The sequence below is a fragment of the Malus domestica genome, chromosome 15 (assembly GCF_042453785.1).
Source record: "Malus domestica chromosome 15, GDT2T_hap1".
Classification (NCBI taxonomy): Eukaryota; Viridiplantae; Streptophyta; class Magnoliopsida; order Rosales; family Rosaceae; genus Malus; species Malus domestica.
This window is the reverse complement of record NC_091675.1, coordinates 41,578,202-41,598,330: the sequence shown is the minus strand read 5'-3', so window position 1 is coordinate 41,598,330 and position 20,129 is coordinate 41,578,202. Positions and strand designations below refer to the sequence as shown.

General features: G+C 39.8%; 1 pseudogene; it reads right to left on the bottom strand.

Annotated features, from left to right (window-relative positions):
- The window catches only part of LOC103401738 (probable L-ascorbate peroxidase 6, chloroplastic/mitochondrial), a 58,620-nt pseudogene extending 39,754 nt beyond the window's left edge, over positions 1 to 18,866 (bottom strand).
- Between the last annotated feature and the right edge of the window lie 1,263 nt (positions 18,867 to 20,129).

Below are 20,129 nucleotides of genomic sequence, written 5' to 3'. Positions count from 1 at the left end.
ATCAAAGATCATTAAGCATCATGAAAACTATAAGTATTGACGAGGCATTTGTTACTATGATGAGCATGAAACTCCTGCCAAGAATTCATTTAACACGATCGTTTATAAGCGACCTCTACTACTTGTGAATATAAATTTTTAACTATTAGGTGAAACTCCTTTATACTAGCATCATATTCATGCATGCAAACTAAGTGTGCACTCTTAATAAACATACACCAATAAGTTATCAATCAAGCAGTTAAACAAATTGAATTCACAACTTATGAAATCACAACAGAAGGTAATCAAATCATATTGCAAGTATGAACATGGTTTCGAATTCCCCCCTAGCTAAGGGGGGTTTAGTTCCTCATACTTACAAAGCAAAGATAAACAAATTTAGACATTGAAAACAAAAGAAAGAAAACACCTAAACGCTCCAACGATCCAAGTTGGACAGCATGCACATTAAAGCACTTTCCTTCCCTTCCTTTGCTACAGCACAAGGTGTTGGTGAGTGTTTGAATTGGGGATGAATTATCAAGCAAAAACTGAATGTAATGGCTGCCACACACACTTCCTTTTATAGAGGAAGTGCATGGCATGGAGGGATGGATGGTGGTGTGAGCAATGATTCAAAGGTGAAAGTGAAGTAATGATGCAAAGCATGGGGGGTGAAATGGAGTGGTGTTGCAGCTATGAATGCAAGTGGGGAACATGAATGATTGTGCACATGGTAGATAAAGGAAAGGGAGGTGGAATGGTGCAGAAATTAGTCATAGGTGCAGGTGGATTCATGATGCACGGCATGGGCAAGGAAAGTGAAGGAGTGGTGCATCAATGAGTGCATGTAGTGGAGGTGAAAGTGAATGAAATCTGATGGGTGAAGGGGACAAGGGATGTGCACCACTTGAGTGCAATGATTAAATGTAATGGTGCATGAAAACAGAAATAATGAAGGGGACAAGGGTGAGTGTTGTGGTAATGAGTGAATGTAGTGGTGTATTTTATGCCCATGCCATGCCTTTCCTTTGCCCATGTGTGTGTGTTTCCTTTGCCCATTTGCACACACATGTTCCTCATCATTTCAAACACAAAACAAACACATTTTCTGTCCTCCAACCTGTCCATGCAGTTTGCATGTGTGTGAATGTCATCCTTGCATGTGTGTGAGCTGTTTGATGTCTTCTCTTTCTAGCTGTGCATTTCCACTTGCTCCAAAGCCAAATTAGTGCAATCATAACCCCATTTGTTGCTGAGTGTTGATGACATAGCAAAACACAAAACAAGTGCCTTTACTTTCTCATTTTATTAGCCAAATCTGCTTAGCCCTTTTTCTGAACCTTTCAGTGTTACAATGCCCATCACTTCTTCTAGAAAAAGGATATGAACAATCTGTAAATTGCTCCAGAAAATAGACATCCGTAGCTTTCCAAGAATATAAAGCTCATTCTCTCATTTATTCTGAGTTGTTTGTAACATGCTTCCAAATGTTGGAAATATGCCCTGAAAGTCAATCTTTGGAAGAAACCTTTCAGGACAAATGAATCAATGTATGGATGAATCTTATACATCAAATGGCAAAGACACAAATTAGGACTATCTCAATAAACGATATATGTCCTAAATAGTGTATCCATGGACAATAGATCGATTGAAGAAGTAATCTAATGATGTTAGACTACAAAGACCTTCTTCACATAACCATTGTGTCCAAAAGGTTCCTAGTCATTGGATTGTCGGAGGGAAACTGACAATGCTTAGACCGGTACATACTGTGTCCGCTTCAAATGGAAGGATGGAAAGTCTCATCCCATTCGTGTTGTGACACTAAGACAAGTATGTAGGTGCTCATTAAGGGAATGAGTTCACTGAACACAATCGAACGAGAGTACTTGCATGGAAGTCTACTCACATGTCAAGCAAGTAACTCTAATGGTTGGAATAATGTAAGTAGTCCTTTGACCTAAGGCATCGTCGTTGTCTTGTGGCTAAGTACTTAATCTTTGATTATGTCAAAGTCACCTCATTCGCGGATGTCCACGGCATGATTGGGGTTAAGCCACTTAGTCATGAAGGCAAGTGAATGCGCAACAAGGAATCTCTAATCCTCGATTAGAGAGGAAGAATACTCTAAGATATGATTCGGGAATCTTCGGCCGAAGTATCGAGCGTAATAAAGGAAAGCGTTCCTATACGACTCAATAGAATCATATAAGAAGGAATAATCACATTAGGGGTTTGACATAATATATCCATACCCTAGTAATGTGATTGAGAGTATTGTTTTAGAGAAGGATCGAATTACATTGTAATTCCAACTGAATAGGTTCTCTGAACAACTTCTACATTAGCTTGGGTAGCTATGACATATGGTTAGATGTCACTCATAGCTTGTGAGTTCTTCTAGATGATTAAATGTAGTCATCAAAGAAGAAAGGTGAATTAAAATGAAGTTTTAATTCACTAAGTGATTGGATTAAATATAATCAATTGAATTGATGTCAATCACCTCACTGCCTTGCTAATTAGAACCTAAAATGATTGTACACCGATACACTCTTGTAGTGAGTAATTAATGGATGATGGAAATAATTAATTGGATTAATTAAGTGTTGTGATTAATTTAGAAAGTCTAAAGAAATCATAAAAGCGATAAAAGATCGTTTTGGGCTTAAAGAAACGTTTGGGTTTAATTGGGCCCATTGGGCTTTTATTCAAGCATAGGATGACTTGAAATAATAAAAGCCCAAAGCCCAAAGCAAACACTAAAGGGCCGGCCACTTAAAGGGTTTGGGAGAGATATTTAGTCAAGTTGTTGACTAGGTTTCTTTTTGTCTATATAAGGAACTTTATAGCACAAAGTTCATTAGGGTTTTTTGTGTGTTTTTGAACAACAAAGAGGCAAAAGAAAATAGCTCTCTAAAACCACAAAGGCCGGCCACCTAGAGGGTGAATTTACTAACAATTTTTCACCCTTTTGGTTATTCCTTCATCCATCTCACTACACTAGTGGGTGTGGATCTTTAGAGGTCTTCTCCTTTGGAGACTAAAGGAGAACCTTGGAGCACTCTTACTAACAAAGTGGAGGAGGCAAGGAGGGAGACTAGGCTCAAGGACTTCAAGGAACAAAGGGCTTGGAAGTGGTCCATCCTTGGTCTCAAGTTTAGATCAAGAGGTATAAGACTAAACTTTCACCTTGTTCTTTACTAAAATGTTTTGATGCATTATATATAAACCTATGAACTTTGAAGGGGATTTGCATGACTATAGCTTTGATATTATTTGATAAATTGCTTCCGTTGCTCATGTATATAAATTTTGAATTGTATATGCATGCTAGTCATTTAGAAATCCCATGTGTTAAGCTCATAATTTTCCCTTCACCAAAGTCAGCTAATCTGCACAGGCAGTTTTGACGAATTTGTTACTTAATATCTCACTTGTGATACTTTTCTTTTCTTTGCTTGATAAATCACACAAAACACAAAAACATAGTAAATATCTCAAAAATATAAGGAACTAACTAAGAAAAGACAAGTGAATTTTATGTAAAATATATATAAATATGAGCTTATCAAATACCCCCACACTTAGCTTTTGCTAGTCCTCGAGCAAAATAAAGAAAACAAAACACAACCTAAACTTCCAACGTTTGCCTTAGGGATTTCCAACGCACATGACAAGTTAAAAATCATCATTCCCACAGATTTTAGTCAACTTAGCACTTGAGCACATACTTAATCACAGTCACCACTTACTAGTTCACAATTAACCAATTAAAACAATGTTTTGAATGTAGTAACATGCCTTAGAGAATTTGCTCAATTCCTTACAAGATACTGTCTATTTTCACACACATTTTCTGACTACACACCCTACACTAGATATATGTGAGAAGATTGATGTAAACATGAAAGACTAGTACTCATATATGTTACAACAAAGAAAGCAATTTTTGGAGTTAATAAGCATGTTTAAATATGATCTCATGAATGGGATGCTACTACTTAGATGCGAGAACCAGTGACACCATATGCTCATACCAAATTCAAACTCCACAAATTGAAACACATAACACTCAAGATAGAAGTCAAGGGTCGTAACGGGGCTTGGGAGTAATGGCTAATAAAGAAAGGATAGGAATAACAAATGTTCTTAAAGTGATAGCAAGCAAAGCAATGAAATAGACACTTTGGAATTCACTTTAGAATGCATAATCAACTTTTAATGAAGTAGGATGCACGGCAATTTGGCTTTGGTGGTGGTCACTACACAACTTCATCTTGAATATGTGTTATGCAAATCAATAGCATGCTTTGAATGAAATAGGCATGAGTTCTAGCATTTGGAAGTAAATGATGAAACGCCTTCTAAGTAGTAACCAAGCAAAGAATAATGAGATCATGCAACGACTTTAGAAAGAAAGAATGCATGGATTATTAACTCTCTAAATAAACGTTTTAGGCTCAAGTCTCACAAGGTTGTAGCGTTCATTTGAGTTCCTTCCTTCAAGCATGTTACAAAACTGATTTTTCTTTTATGATGGCATGTGAATTCATAAGTTTAAACCACAACCAAGCATACACCAAAGAGTAAATCAAATTTTCATCCATGTTTATAACTCTCTTTAACAGTCATGCAATTGAAAACCAAACCTCATCATTGTGTTGGAAGGTACCCTAAGACACAAACAAACACATAAAAACAACTTTTTTGGGTTTTTCAAAACAATTTTTTTTTCAAATTTTTATGAGATTTTCGGATTTTTATGTCAAAACACACTAAAACACTCCAAAACAGCTTAAAAACACTTAAAACAGCAAGGAACAACACTAGAAGTAATGGGTGATAAACTCCTACGAATTTCATGCAAAACAATGGTTACCCCCCCCCACACTTAGATCAAACATTGTCCTCAATGTTTCAAGCATAAACCCACACAAAAACAAGCAACCAAATAAACATGACAAGTATAGCAAAGTAAAAACCAGACATAGTAGAGTTTAAGAACGCAAATCTGGTTTTGGAGATAGGTGATCTTGTTGTTTTTCCACAGCTTTGATCTCGAACTGGTTCGGAATTCTGAGCGAAAGTTCCTTGGTTTCAAATCAGACTCTTTCTGCTGGGTTGATTTGATTGTGCAGTCTGCATTCTTCTCTGCTTGTTTCTTCTGCATGGCAGGCAGGCACGAGGTAGAGGTGATGGTCTATTTCTTTCTTCAATCTTTCCAAGTGTCCACCTCTTGCTTTCTTTCTCCTTGTCCCTAGCTGAGGATGAATTAGTACATTGTCTCCACATGCTTCGAGGTATCATTTTCACTTCCCTTATCTGTTCCCCAGGCAGATGTGGTAGACGAAGAGGAAGCATAAGATGTTGAAGATGAGTACTCGAGAGCAGGGCTAGGTAAGCAATCAGGAAGGGGTTTCAGGCAGTCGGTTCCAAATCGAAAGATTGATACCAAGTGCTGGCTGATTGCTCTCTTTCTCCTTGTCCCGCAGATGAAAACAACGACAAGGAGAAGGATAGGGAGAAAGCATGATATGAGATACTCTTGCTTTCAACCTTCATGATATGAAATGCTTTTGCTTTGGATGAGTTGTTTGCAGAGGTACCCCAAGGAATAAGGAACACTGAGTGACTCGAGAGGCTTCGTTGGGAAGGCATTTTCGGAGATAACGGAATATTATGTATGTCTGCCTTGCTATGGAAGGTGAAGGTCGACATTTATAGGAAATAAAAACTGGTACTATTCGTTCACTCTTGTCGGCAACTGTTGGATGATTGAACAGTAAACTTCACGTGCTTTCTACTTCACCAGAAATCTTTGACAGATTGCCCGTGATTTCCACAAAGCTGAGCATGCATGTGACAGATGTTGACACGTCTAGATAAAGCAGATGCCTCTTCGATATCTGGAATCGACGCTTCGACAAACTGCCCGTAATTTCCGCAAAGCTGAGCGTGCATGTGAGAGATGCTAACATGTCTGGAAAAGCAGATGGCTCTCCGATTTCTGAGCTTGCCTCTTCGAGTTCTGAGCTCCGTCCAGTGCAGAGGTTGCAAGTGACGAGTGCGGACAAATCTGGAACAAAGGATGGCTCGTGGTTTCTGAGCAAGCCCAACTTTTGAGAAAGCTAGCCCCTCTTCGATTTTTGAATTTGCCTCTTTGAATTCTGAGCTAGCCTCTTCGATATCTGAAATCCCGTCGAGTGTTGATTTTTATAGAGGCACGCAGTTCATTTCAAAGCACACTTGAATTTGCGATTGTAGAAACTCCCTTCTTGTACTTCTAATATCTTGACTTGTCCGACCTCTTCTTTCTTCAACACCTTTGAAAATGTCTGGCCCTTCCGACCGTCATTTTGACTTGAACCTTGGTGAAGAAGCTGCCATGCCTTCTCCAGACAACATATGGCGCCCATCCTTCATATTCCCTACTGGTCCTCTTACTGTTGAGGAGTCGGTGATGAAGAATGACATGACTGCTGCGGTGGTGGCCCGGAACCTTGTCACTCCTAAAGATAATAGACTGCTTTCCAAACGGTCTGATGAGCTTGCTGTTAAGGATTCTCTGGCTCTTAGTGTGCAGTGTGCGGGTTCTGTGTCCAACATAGCCCAACGCCTATTTGCTCAAACCCGTCAAGTTGAATTGTTGGCGGCTGAAGTGATGAGTCTCAAACAGGAGATTAGAGGGCTCAAGCATGAGAATAAACAGTTGCACAAGCTCACACATAACTATGCCACAAACATGAAGAGGAAAATTGACCAGATGCAGGAATCTGATTGTCAGATTTTACTTGATCATCGATGGTTTGTGGGTTTGTTCCAACAGCATTTGCCTTCGTCTTCTAGGGCTGTACTGCGTAGTGAAGCTCCAAATGATCAACCTCGGATACCTCCTCCTTCTGTCGCCCCGCTGACTGCTAAGGCTCCGCCGACTACTGAGCCTTCTCCCAAACAGCCTTTGTGAAGGCTCCCTCTTGTATTTTCTGTCTCCTGTTTCTTTTCCACGAATTTTAATGTGAAAATACCTTGCATATCTGTCAATGTCTCAAAAATAAATCCAAACCCAAAAATAATTAAATAAGCAACAAACAAATAAATTAAAAAAATGACAATCAGGCAAAATAAAAATGCAGAAAAGGGAAGGTTTTTAGAAACGCAAAACTGTTTGTGGAGCGATTCAAAAATCTTCCTCATTTGAATACATGGGTTGCCTCCTAAGAAGCGCTTGCTTTAACGTCTTCCAGCCGGATGATACCTCCATTTAAGCTTGAACAGGGCCCATGGCATGAAGGGGTACATTCTCCACGACTTGCTCCTCAAAGGCCTCATAATAGGGCTTCAAACGATGCCCATTTACCTTGAATTCATGTTGCGTCTTCAAACTTTGTATTTGGACTGCACCATGAGGAAAAACATTAGTAACCACAAAAGGACCAATCCATTTGGAACGCAACTTACCAAGAAACAAGCAAAGGCGGGAATTAAAGAGTAACATTTTCTGCCCAATGGAGAATGATTTGCCTCGAATCATCTTGTCATGGAAAGCCTTCGTCTTCTCCTTGTAAATTCAGGCGTTTTCATAAGCCTCATGCCTAATCTCTTCAAGTTCATTTAATTGGAGCTTTCTATGAATTCCAGCGGCGTCAAGGTCCATGTTGAATGTTTTGATGGCCCAATGCGCCTTGTGCTCCAATTCTACGGGAAGATGGCATGGTTTGCCATAGATGAGCCGAAATGGGGACATACCAATGGGTATTTTATATGCCGTGCGATATGCCCACAACGCATCCTCCAAACACAAGCTCCAATCCTTTCTTGTTGGCCCAATGGTCTTCTTTAGAATTTGCTTGATCTCCCTATTAGACACCTCGGCTTTACCATTGGTTTGAGGATGGTAAGGTGTAAAAAGCTTATGGTTGACATTGTACTTCCTCAACAACGCCGCAATGGTTCGATTGCAAAAGTGAGACCCTCCATCACTGATGATTACTCGTGGCATTCTAAACCTTGCAAATAGGTTAGTTATAATGAAATCTGCAACCTCTCGAGAATCATTAGTTCGGGTGGCTTTTGCTTCCACCCATTTCGATACATAATCCACAGCAAGTAAGATATAAAGGAAACCATGTGAGGAAGGGAAAGGACCCATAAAATCAATACCCCAAACGTCAAAAATTTCAACATTGAGAATGGAAACCTGCGGCATTTGATCCTTTGCACTTATATTTCCTATTCTTTGGCATTTATCACATGTTAAGCAAAAAATTCTAGCATCCTTGAAGATACTAGGCCAATAGAACCCACATTGTAACACCTTAAGTGTTGTTCTTTGTGTGCCAAAGTGATCACCACATGCATATGTATGACAAAAGCTTAAAATGGAATGAAACTCAGAATCATGCACACATCGACGAATAATCTGATCCGGGCAATATTTCCACAAATATGGATCATCCCACACATAAAACCGTGCGTCATTTCTAAGCTTATCACGTTGGTGTCTAGTGAGAGTGCTTGGAATTTGTTTAGACACAAAAAAGTTTACCAAATCAGCATACCAAGGTTCACTTACCTTAATGGACATCAATTGTTCATCAGGAAACGTTTCAGCAATGGGTAGGGACTCCTCATTATGCATCATACGGCTTAGGTGGTCAGCCACCACATTTTCACTTCCCTTTTTGTCTCGAATCTCAATGTCGAACTCTTGGAGAAGCAATATCCATCGAATTAGCCTTGGCTTGGCCTCCTTCTTGCTGAGCAAATATTTTAAAGCTTTGAGAAATCTTTGATAAATCTTCGATAAAAACCTGCATGTCCAAGAAAAGAACGAACCTCTCTAACCGAAGTAGGAGAGGGTAAGTGACGTACAAGATCGATCTTTGATTTATCAACCTCCATTCCTTTTTCAGAGATGATTTGTCCTAAAACTATGCCTTGTTTAATCATGAAATGACATTTTTCCCAATTGAGAACAAGGTTAGTTTCAACACATCGTTTTAAGATCAAACTGAGATTATGCAAACAACCATAAAATGAATCACCAAAAACGCTGAAATCATCCATAAAAACTTCAATAATTTTCTCAACATAATCAGAAAATATGCTCATCATGCATCTTTGAAATGTGGCAGGTGCATTACATAAACCAAATGGCATGCGGCGATAAGCAAATGTACCAAAGGGGCATGTGAAAGTGGTTTTTTCTTGGTCCTCGGGTGTTATGACAATTTGATTATAACCAGAATAACCATCAAGAAAACAATAGAAAGCATAACCCGCTAACCTCTCAAACATTTGATCAATGAATGGAAAAGGGAAGTGGTCCTTCCTAGTGGTGGCGTTTAGCTTCCTGTAATCGATACACACCTTCCAACCTATTTGGATTCGAGTAGGCACAAGCTCATTTTCGGCATTTGTCACCACAGTTACTCCAGATTTCTTTCGGACACATTGAACAAGCAAAACCCAACGACTATCAGAAATAGGATAGATCACTCCACAATCTAAAAGCTTGATTATTTCATTCTTCACAACTTCCATCATCGGAGGGTTGAGTCGGCGTTGAGCTTCTCGAGATGTTTTAGACCCCTCCTCCAAAAGTATACGATGCATGCAAGTGGTGGGATTGATTCCTTTTATGTCGGCCAATGTCCACCTAATTACTGTTTTGTACTCCCTTAGCACCCTTACCAAATTGTCCTCCTCTTGTGCCGTGAGTGTGCTTGAGATGATGACGGGCAACGTCTCATCATCGCCCAAGAAAACGTACTTTAAATAGCTTGGTAATGGCTTAAGTTCAAGTGTAGGTGGCTGCACAACTGAAGGAAGTAACTTATTAGTCAAAACTGAAATGGATATCGGGTCCAAAAACTTACCAGATTGTAGTAGCAATGATTCGAGGGTAGCCACCATCTCAATCATGTCTTCATTAGGGGGTACGGCAAAGGAAAAATCATTCATGCCATGGGGATGTATGGTTATTGCTTCATTGTTTTGAATGTCCATTCCTCGTGCAATGACCAATTCAAGTGCATCGTCATTCAATTGTTCAAAATGGTCCTACGCCAGAGAAGCAAATACATCAATAGAAAAACATGAGTGATCCTCACTAGGATACTTGATAGAATCAGAGAGATTGAAATTGATAACTTCCCCATCAAATTCCATCGTCAAAGTTCCATTAAACACATCAATCTTAGTACGGGCAGTTTTCATGAATGGCCATCCAAGGAGGATGGGTAATGTAGGGGAGTGGTCCGACTCGTCCATTTCAAGCACGTAGAAATCCGCCGGAAAGATTAAGTGATTAACCTGCACTAAAACATCTTCCAAAACTCCATTTGGATAAGGATTAGATCTATCGGCCAATTGTATAATCACATGGCATACCTTGGAACTTACTTAATTGCATCCAAAAGTGGTATATTGACTTGAACTTTTCTAAATGTTTCCAAAATATCCTTTTCAGCCTCCTCCTTCTTTGATTGCATGAACCTATAAGGAAATGGTACATTTGGAGGAATAATGTTAGAATTAATCAAAATTGGAACTTCCTTACCTTTGTTGGCCGAATTGGATGGTTTAGGGGCTTTTGGGGCCTGTGGCAAAGATGTTTCCACCCTTTCCGTGGGGGTGCTTTGCTTCTCCTCTTCAATTATCAACTCTTCGACCTCATTGGAACGTGAATTGGATGGTTGGGGATCAGATCCAACTTGTTTTCCACTTCGCAAACTTATGGCTTTTGCAGATTCAAATCCTCCCTTCGGGTTGACAACAGTCGAACTAGGCAACTTACCTTGCTCTCTGAATTGTCCTACAAACTCCCCAATCTGCCCAATTTGTTTCTCCATTTGGTCCACCCTTTTATCTTGGTTTTGTATTGCTTTTGCTTGATTTTCTTGCCCCTGAGACAAATTGGTGAGTAACTTAAGAAGTGTGTCATTATCTAAAGATGTACCTGGGGTGTTTTGGGCAGGTTGTTGCAGGGCTTGTGTTGGTGTGTATTGCTTGGTATAGAAGCCCGGAGGTTGCTGCCTAAAGCCTCCTTGTTGTTGGGACTATTGGGGCTCCCTCCACTTGAAATTTGGATGGTTTCTCCAACCTGGATTGTACGTATTAGAATATGGATCGTTCCTTGGCTGGTTGTGGCCTTGAAATTCAATTGCATTGGCGTTTTCCCATCCACCATTTTCAATCAATTGAGGGCACTTTTTAAAGGCGTGTCCTTGGATAGAACACACACCACATACACTTGGTTCTTTCATCCTCATTCCTTCAGCCATCTGAGATACAATGGAAGAAAGATTAGCTAACTGTGATTGAATGTCGAATGTGGAACTTACCTCATTCACTTGCTGCCGTGGGGTGTCTCTTTGACCAACGCCTTCATATTGTTGAACATTCAATGCTCGGTTAGCAATTAAGGTCTTGGCAGCCATGGGTGTTTTGTCCACCAAAGCTCCTCCCGCTGAGGTGTCTAGCATTTGATGTTCAATTGGTAGAAGCCCTTCGTAGAAATATTGAACAATAATCTCCTCCTTCATCTAGTGCTGTGGACATGAAGCAACAAGGGTTTTAAAATGCTCATAGTAAGTGGGAAAGGATTCACCTTGGTTTTGCTGAATGCCACTAATCCTTTTGCGTTGTAGAATGACTCGAGAGGTTGGGAAAAACTTCTCCAAAAATGCCCGTTTCGTACTTTCTCATGATGTGACAGTTCCGGGGGCTAGCTCATACAACCAATCTTTAGCCTTTTCTAAGAGAGAAAAGGGAAAAGCCTTCATTTTCAGAATGCTCACATCAACATTCACAGGGGTCATGCTCGAACAAACAACCTCGAACTCCTTCAAGTGTTTATTAGGATCTTCCATGGACATCCCGTGGAACTTAGGGATGTGATGCAACAAACTTGATTTTAATTCGAACTCGTCCGTCTTCCCTAGGGCAGCCAGGGGGTATTGGATGCATAGGGGAGCACCATTGTCCAATCCCGAAGCGGAAAGCTCCTTGATTGTTCGATTATCCGCTGCCATGTTGGGATCTTCCTCCTCTTCTTCAAGTGGATGTTCTTCCAACTCAGGTTCAGGAATAGGTGGGTTACGATCTTGCTTATTCCTATTCCTTCTCAAAGTCCTCTCAAAATCATCGTCAAAGTCCAAGATATGCTCACGAATCGGATGAGAACTCCGAGTCATAAACTGGTACCTAAAACAAGAAAACAAACAAGGTCAGTAACTAACATAAAAACACACGAAAATAAACAAAAAAGAAATAACAAGGGATTAGCAATGTTGCTAATCCTCGGCAACGGCGCCAAAAATTTGATGCGAAAATTAACTTAACACACAAATTAAACCCTCTTGTTGTCAATTGTAGTAAAGAATGTAAGTAGGGATCGTTCTAGGCCAGGGATTAGGAGGGATTGCTAAAACACTTGAAACTGACTTAAATATGTGAAAACAAACTTAAAAGCATGAAATTAAACTTACAAGACTCAAAACTAAGTCACAAGACTCAAAACAGATTATAGAGACTCAAACTGCCTAAAAACAACTCTAAGGCAGTTTCTGCCACTAACACAAAGTTTGGAAGAAAATTGATTTTATCTTGACTTAAAACACTTAAAAACACAATCTAAAACAAGTACTAACTAATACGACTTTAATAAAATAAAGGGGATTTTGGTTTTGGACGAAAATAAGGAAAACAAAGCAAGAATAATTTAAACAGATTTTTAGACAAATTTAGGTGAATTGATGGGTGATGGGTTAAACTATGGATGATGGGCTAGCTAGAGGGTTCTTCTCCACACATGACATACTTGCACATAAACCAATTTTTCAGTTGTTCTTTCGATCAATCATGAAACTCAACACCCCAGGTTAATTAAGTCCGCTTAAATTAACCTTCCTTAAGTTATTGAATTGTATGGGAAAGCGCATACAACAATTCAAGCATTCTTCAAAAGTCCTTTACGTGAACAGCACAATAAAGATACAATCAAAGATCATTAAGCATCATGAAAACTATAAGTATTGATGAGGCATTCGTTACTATGATGAGCATGAAACTCCTGCCAAGAATTCATTTAACGCGATCGTTTATAAGTGACCTCCACTACTTGTGAATATAAATTTGTAACTATTAGGTGAAACTCCTTTATACTAGCATCATATTCATGCATGCAAACTAAGTGTGCACTCTTAATAAACATACACCAATAAGTTATCAATCAAGCAGTTAAACAAATTGAATTCACAACTTATGAAATCACAACAGAAGGTAATCAAATCATATTGCAAGTATGAACATGGTTTCGAATTCCCCCCTAGCTAAGGGGGGTTTAGTTCCTCATACTTACAAAGCAAAGATAAACAAATTTAGACATTGAAAACAAAAGAAAGAAAACACCTAAACGCTCAAACAAACCAAGTTAGACAGCATGCACATCCAAGCACTTTCCTTCCCTTCCTTTGCTACGGCACAAGGTGTTGGTGAGTGTTTGAAGGTTTGGTTGTATGGAGGAATGGATATCAAGATGAATGGATGTGTTTGGATGAAAGTTGTATTGAATTGGGGATGAATTATCAAGCAAAAATTGAATGTAATGGCTGCCACACACATTTCCTTTTATAGAGGAAGTGCATGGCATGGAGGGATGGATGGTGGTGTGAGCAATGATTCAAAGGTGAAAGTGAAGTAATGATGCAAAGCATGGGGGTGAAATGGAGTGGTGTTGCAGCTATGAATGCAAGTGGGGAACATGAATGATTGTGCACATGGTAGATAAAGGAAAGGGAGGTGGAATGGTGCAGAAATTAGTGATAGGTGCAGGTGGATTCATGTTGCACGGCATGGGCAAGGAAAGTGAAAGAGTGGTGCATCAATGAGTGCATGTAGTGGAGGTGAAAGTGAATGAAATCTAATGGGTGAAGGGGACAAGGGATGTGCACCATTTGAGTGCAATGATTAAATGTAATGGTGCATGAAAACAGAAATAGAAGGGGACAAGGGTGAGTGTTGTGGTAATGAATGAATGTAGTGGCGTATTTTATGCCCATGTCGTGCCTTTCCTTTGCCCATGTGTGTGTGTTTCCTTTTCCCATTTGCACACACATGTTCCTCATCATTTCAACCACAAAACAAACACATTTTCTGTCCTCCAACCTGTCCATGCAGTTTGCATGTGTGTGAATGTCATCCTTGCATGTGTGTGAGCTGTTTGATGTCTTCTCTTTCTAGCTGTGCATTTCCACTTGCTCCAAAGCCAAATGAGTGCAATCATAACCCCATTTGTTGCCGAGTGTTGATGACAAAGCAAAACACAAAACAAGTGCCTTTACTTTCTCATTTTATTAGCCAAATCTGCTTAGCCCTTTTCTGAACCTTCCAGTGTTACAATGCCCATAACCTCTTCTAGAAAAATGATATTAACGATATGTAAATTGGTCCAGAAAATAGACATCCATAGCTTTCCGAGAATATAAGGCTCATTCTCTCATTCATTCTGAGTTGTTCGTAACATGCTTCCAAAGTCAGTTAATCTGCACAGGCAGTTTTGACGAATTTGTTACTTAATATCTCACTTGTGCTACTTTTCTTTTCTTTGCTTGAGAAATCACACAAAACACAAAAACATAGTAAATAGCTCAAACATATAAGGAACTAACTAAGAAAAGACAAGTGAATTTTATGTAAAATATATATAAATATGAGCTTATCACAAGCCATGTAGTCTATTCGCTGGCGTCGGCGTTTCTGAGATTTTGAAAGTGCGATATATACAGCGGTAGAAGAATTGTAACTCTACCACTGTTGGTCGCGTGGCTCAGGCGGCTTCAAGGTCTTTTGACTCACGGAAAAACTGGAGCTGCTAAAGTTGGGCGCATAATAGTCCTCGTTATAGAATGGTGTGTCGAAATCAAGGCGTTGTCTGGCTGAAGGTGGCTCATCGATCCGTGTTTGAGGGCCGACCCTATCGAAAACTCTCTGACGTTGGGATGTGCCGAACACCTTTTGAGGTGTCGTTGCGGTCGTAAGAGGTGGCCGTTGCATTGTAGCCTTAGTTGGTTTCTCATTTGGCTCAATGGAGATAATGTTTGCTTTTCACTGACTACATAAAATTACCTGCATGTTTGCATCCTCGGCGCTGGAGTTTGTCATGGGCTCGATAACAGCTGGTCCTGAAAAATCTCTAAGCGGCTCGTTTGAAAATAAATCGATCTTGAGTCGTGGTCGAGAGTTTTGCTTTGGAACGTGTTGCATTGGAATGAACACAGCCATTCACTTTCCTTTATCTTTAGGTAGACAAACATCCACCATGTTTATTATCGTCGTAGGAAATGGGTCGGTATCGATACCCATTTTCTTTTATAGAAACTTGAGTTTACCGTTGTCAATCCAACTTGGGATGGCATCTCGAAACATGATGTAGTTATTTGTCGTTGCTTGTTCGAGTTATGATACTTGCAATACGTTTTCCCTTTCAATTCTTCAGCCTTAGGAATATTATTCCCAGGCCAAAGTTTGATAATTTTGGCAAGTAGCAACTGATCGAAGATGGCGTCAGCCTTAGTAATGTCGAAAGTGTAAACTTTCGCTGTCTTAACGGGAGGTTCTTCAGGGGCTGGGTGAGTCTTGGCATCTTTGGGATTGGCATGAGCCAACGCCTTGCATATATATGGTTTTTCGATTATTATCTCGATCACGTCTATACTGGCATATTCTTCGGTTTCGGCCAACGAAAAACTGACCGTGGGGTTTTTGTAAATTGTTCCTCTGGATGGGGACTTTGAAACATCCTCTTCTCGAAGTAAATAGTCGTATTGCTCGACATACTGAGCTAGTTCGTACATGTCACGAAAGTTTGCCCCCAGGAATTTCTTTTTGTACTCCACGCCAACCCATTCAATGCGAGCCTAACAAATTCGACTTCAAGGAGAGGTACTTGACACCAATTTCTGGTCGATTTAAACCTTGTAAGATAATCCATTGGTGACTCATTAGATGCTTGAGCCATCCTGGCCAATGAGGAAACTGACATTTCCATCCTCGATCGATAATATTGCTCATGGAATTTTTCAACCAATTCCTCCCAACTGTGGATGGAGTTAGGTGGGAGGTTGATGTACCACGCGAATGCCGAGCTCGTCAACGAGAAGTTAAATAGTTGCAGTTTATGGAAATCATTATTAACATCTCCGTATTGCGCAGTGAACCGGGCCACATGTTCTAACAAGGATATGGATGATTTTCCAGCAAAAAGGCTGAAATTTGGGATCTTAAAGTCTTTAGGATATTCAAACTTTTCCACATAAGCGGGATATGGATGGATGAATTTCGGGAACTTTGGCCCCTTTTTCAAGGCCGTATCAATCATTCTTTGGACCTCAATCATATCGACAGATGTCGCTTCTGCTCCTCGGTTGAATTCGCCTACTTTGCTGCTTGATCCACCCATTTTTTACAAATCAATCATTTTAAACCAAGCAAATCCTGTTTCGACCAGTAATACTGGTATTGGATTGTTTTTTGGAATAAGTTGTGTGGACCTATCAGCTTGCCCAATATTCAGAGTATTACCAACCAAGGCCTCAAGCAATCTAGTATGCACAGCGCTATAACCACGTACTTTTTCAAGCATCCCTTTTATTCTCGACTAAACGTTTGCTCAAACTGCCGAGATTGCTCCTCAAGTCGTCTTCGAAAAAACGACCTAGTTGGTGGGTTAGATGCATCACCACCATCTTCATCACAATCCTCTACTATTCCTTCAACAAAAATTCCTTTTGCCACTCTGGTGGTAATCTTTGCATCATGAGCTTGTCCGCTGATACTAACTTCCTTTTCTCAACGTGTCGCACTTGTAGCTTCAAGTGTGACTGCAGCTTGAGGATTCTGTGCTTATGACATACCATCATGATCTGGGTTTCGGACCATATGTGGAAGGTTGGTCGTGGACCTTCCCATGACTGTTTTCTTTTTAACCAATCGTGTCTCAATGGTCATGAACTTTGTAGTTTTAGCATTGGGTCCCACTGGCCGTGCCAATATGTTGACCATAAAAACTAACAAGCATACGTGGCGTGCAAGACAAATAATTAATGAGCTAACTACGTCATTTGGTTATGTGTGGGGTGTGCCAACTCGTCGACCGAGCTCAACTGGGGGAGTAAAATGTGTTGATGTCGCGTTGGGTGCGATGTTGACTTCTTGATCTTACAACTACGGCCGAGGAAGGAACATGTCTCGGCTTTCGGGTTCTAGAGTCTGAATACAAGGTTGCTAGTCTTAGAAAATAAAAAGCTCAAGATGTTTAAGAGGTTTCACGTAGAGAACGGGTTTGCGCAGAGCAGTTTGTGTGTTGAATTCGAGGGGGTTTGAATGATACACTCCCCTATATATATATATATATATATATAGCAGCGAACCTACTCCTGGCCGAACCAGAGATGTACTCGGACTAAAACTCCCAAATCTAATATGATTATGATTCGACCAATCCTAGTTCTAATAGGTTTATGAACCAAGCTCTATAATGAGTTAGGTTCACTCTCGAGTTCCCAACGTCTTTAACCTTGGAACCTCCTTGTTGTACCAAGACTCGACTTATTCGCACTTATCCCAATCAATCCTTCCTGCAATAGGGCCCGGTCGACCTGATCGACGGTTTATGCCAGCTTGGATGGCCCATAATATTTCCAGAAGAGCATTGGACCGAACACAAACTTAAGCTCGGCCCAATAATGTTATTTTGGGCCCAAACAGATACACTCCCCTCTATATGTATAGCAGCGAACCTACTATTGGCCGAACCAGAGATGTACCAGGACTAAAACTCCCAAATATGATTTGATTTGGATTTGGCCAATCCTAGTTCTAATAGGTTTCAGAACCAAGCTTTATAATGAGTCAGGTTCACTCCCGAGTTCCCAACACCTTCAACCCTGGAACCCCCTTGTTATACCAAGACTCGACTTCTTCACTCTTATCCCTATCAATCATTCCTACAATAGGACTCTACCGACCTGATTGGTGGTTTATGCCAGCTTGGATGACCCATAATATTTCCGAAAGAGCATTAGACCGAACACAAACCTAAGCTCGACCCAATAATGTTATTTTAGGCCCAAACACATTGACATTCGAGCGATATTCGAGCGATAATCAAATTTAAGCTAAACTAAACTACATGAAGTAGGATTTGAAATTGGATAGCCAACTTGACTACGCTCAGGTCTGCACAAAGATTACAAGCATAATTTAACAACAATTAGAAATTGGGTTTGTTAATTACCTGCATTGGCAGCATGTTTGAGCTCAATCTCAAACCTCAAGCTTTCATTGGCTCCACCTCTTTGCTACCACTCCTCAATGTTCTTGTTATAAGTTTAAGCATCATGCCACCCCAACCGAACCTGTACAAAACAAAGAAAAGATCGTCACTTTAGCTCAACTATTCTCGATGCTTTCAGAAGAAAACAAAAATGTACGAATTGGGTTATAGATATACAAGAATCGGGTGGCTAAAAGTGATCTTGAGGAGCTCCTTGATGTCCTATCTTGTGAGCTTCAGCTGCTCAGGGTCGGAGGCGAGGCATTTGGGCGCGGCGGCCGGGCTGTATGCTTGGGTCAGCACGTGAGATGACGAGCGGAGTTTGGGGTTTAGGAAGAGGTGGGAAATGAGGGGAGCGGAGCTGAGGGACTTGAGTGAGATGGAGGAGGAGTGGTAGAGGGGGAGTCTGGTAGAGAAGGAAGGAAGAAGGCGGGAAGTAATGGTGGCGCAGCGAAATACGACGGAGGACATGGTGGGAGTTGTAGTGTGGGAATGGGATGAGAGCGGTGGCGGTGTTGAGAGAGAGAGGGTGAGGCATTTTCGGATGACAACTTAGACCACGTCAAAAATGTCACATAAACATATAATAGTAACAAGTGTGGTGAATTTTCGACCCTAATACATGGACAACACAATGGGATGACGCATGTGACCATTTGGCTTCACATGTGGGACAACCTGCTATGATACCATGAAGAAAGTTGAGCTTCTACCATAAAACTAATTGACTATATGGGGAGTAGCCCAACCTTTTATAAACCCATGCAAGGTCACTCCTATTCTCAATTGAGATGTTGAAGATGACATGGAAAGGAAGGCTAAGCAGACATAGACAAAGAGATGTCAAATTTGAAGATGTCTTTAAATTTTATTTTTGCTATTTCCAAAGGCATTCCATTGTGTTACCTTAAACGCAACATATTTAAGTATTATTTTATTATTTTTAAACCAGCGACAACCCAACTTTTTTAACTTTTGTTTAAAAAAAATATAAATGAAACAATAAATTTTGGCATATTGGGTGAGGAAAATATTAACATGTCAAATTGCTAAGTCAACCATCAAATTGAAATTTGATTTTTGATTTTTTTTTTTTTTAAATTAACGTCTTCTTTGGAGATGCTCTTATTCGCTTTCTCCTTTTGACTTGGAAAGTTTTGGAAATTTGGATAGGTGGCTGTTAGACATCGCCAAAAGAAATGTCAAACTATAGCACTCAAATTAGAATTGATGGTTGATATGGCAATTTAAAGTTTTATGTTAAATTTTGTATTTTTTCAATTGAATAGACAAATGTTATTTTTTATTAAAATAAAGCTTTAAATGGTTGTAGTTATTAAAAAAATGTTAAAACAAAATTTTTATTAAATAAGAGACTCACTATTAAATTTAATTAAAAATAAATTAAATTTGACTCCTAATCACAAAGGTTCTAAATCTAATCAACAAATAACGCTTCAATTGAAAAGAATTTTTTATATCAAATACACATAGTAACATTCCATCTAAAATTTTGACATCTTTAGAAGCTCTATAGAGGTCCCATGGAGTCACTTTCATTTAATTTGACCAAGCGCCCGTTGGCGTAGAGATTTGTTTTTGTTTGGTGTCATGATTCACATAGTCGTTGGGTTAATGGGTTGGTAGATAGTGGACTATTTTAAAATATATAAAAGAAAATTACATAAATTTAAATTTCGAATAGAAAAACAAGAGTCAAACTCTCCCTTTAAAAAATATTGAAGTAGGAGTGTTATGATTAATTCACACAATGCGCTAGTTACAATTAGACATCGAATTT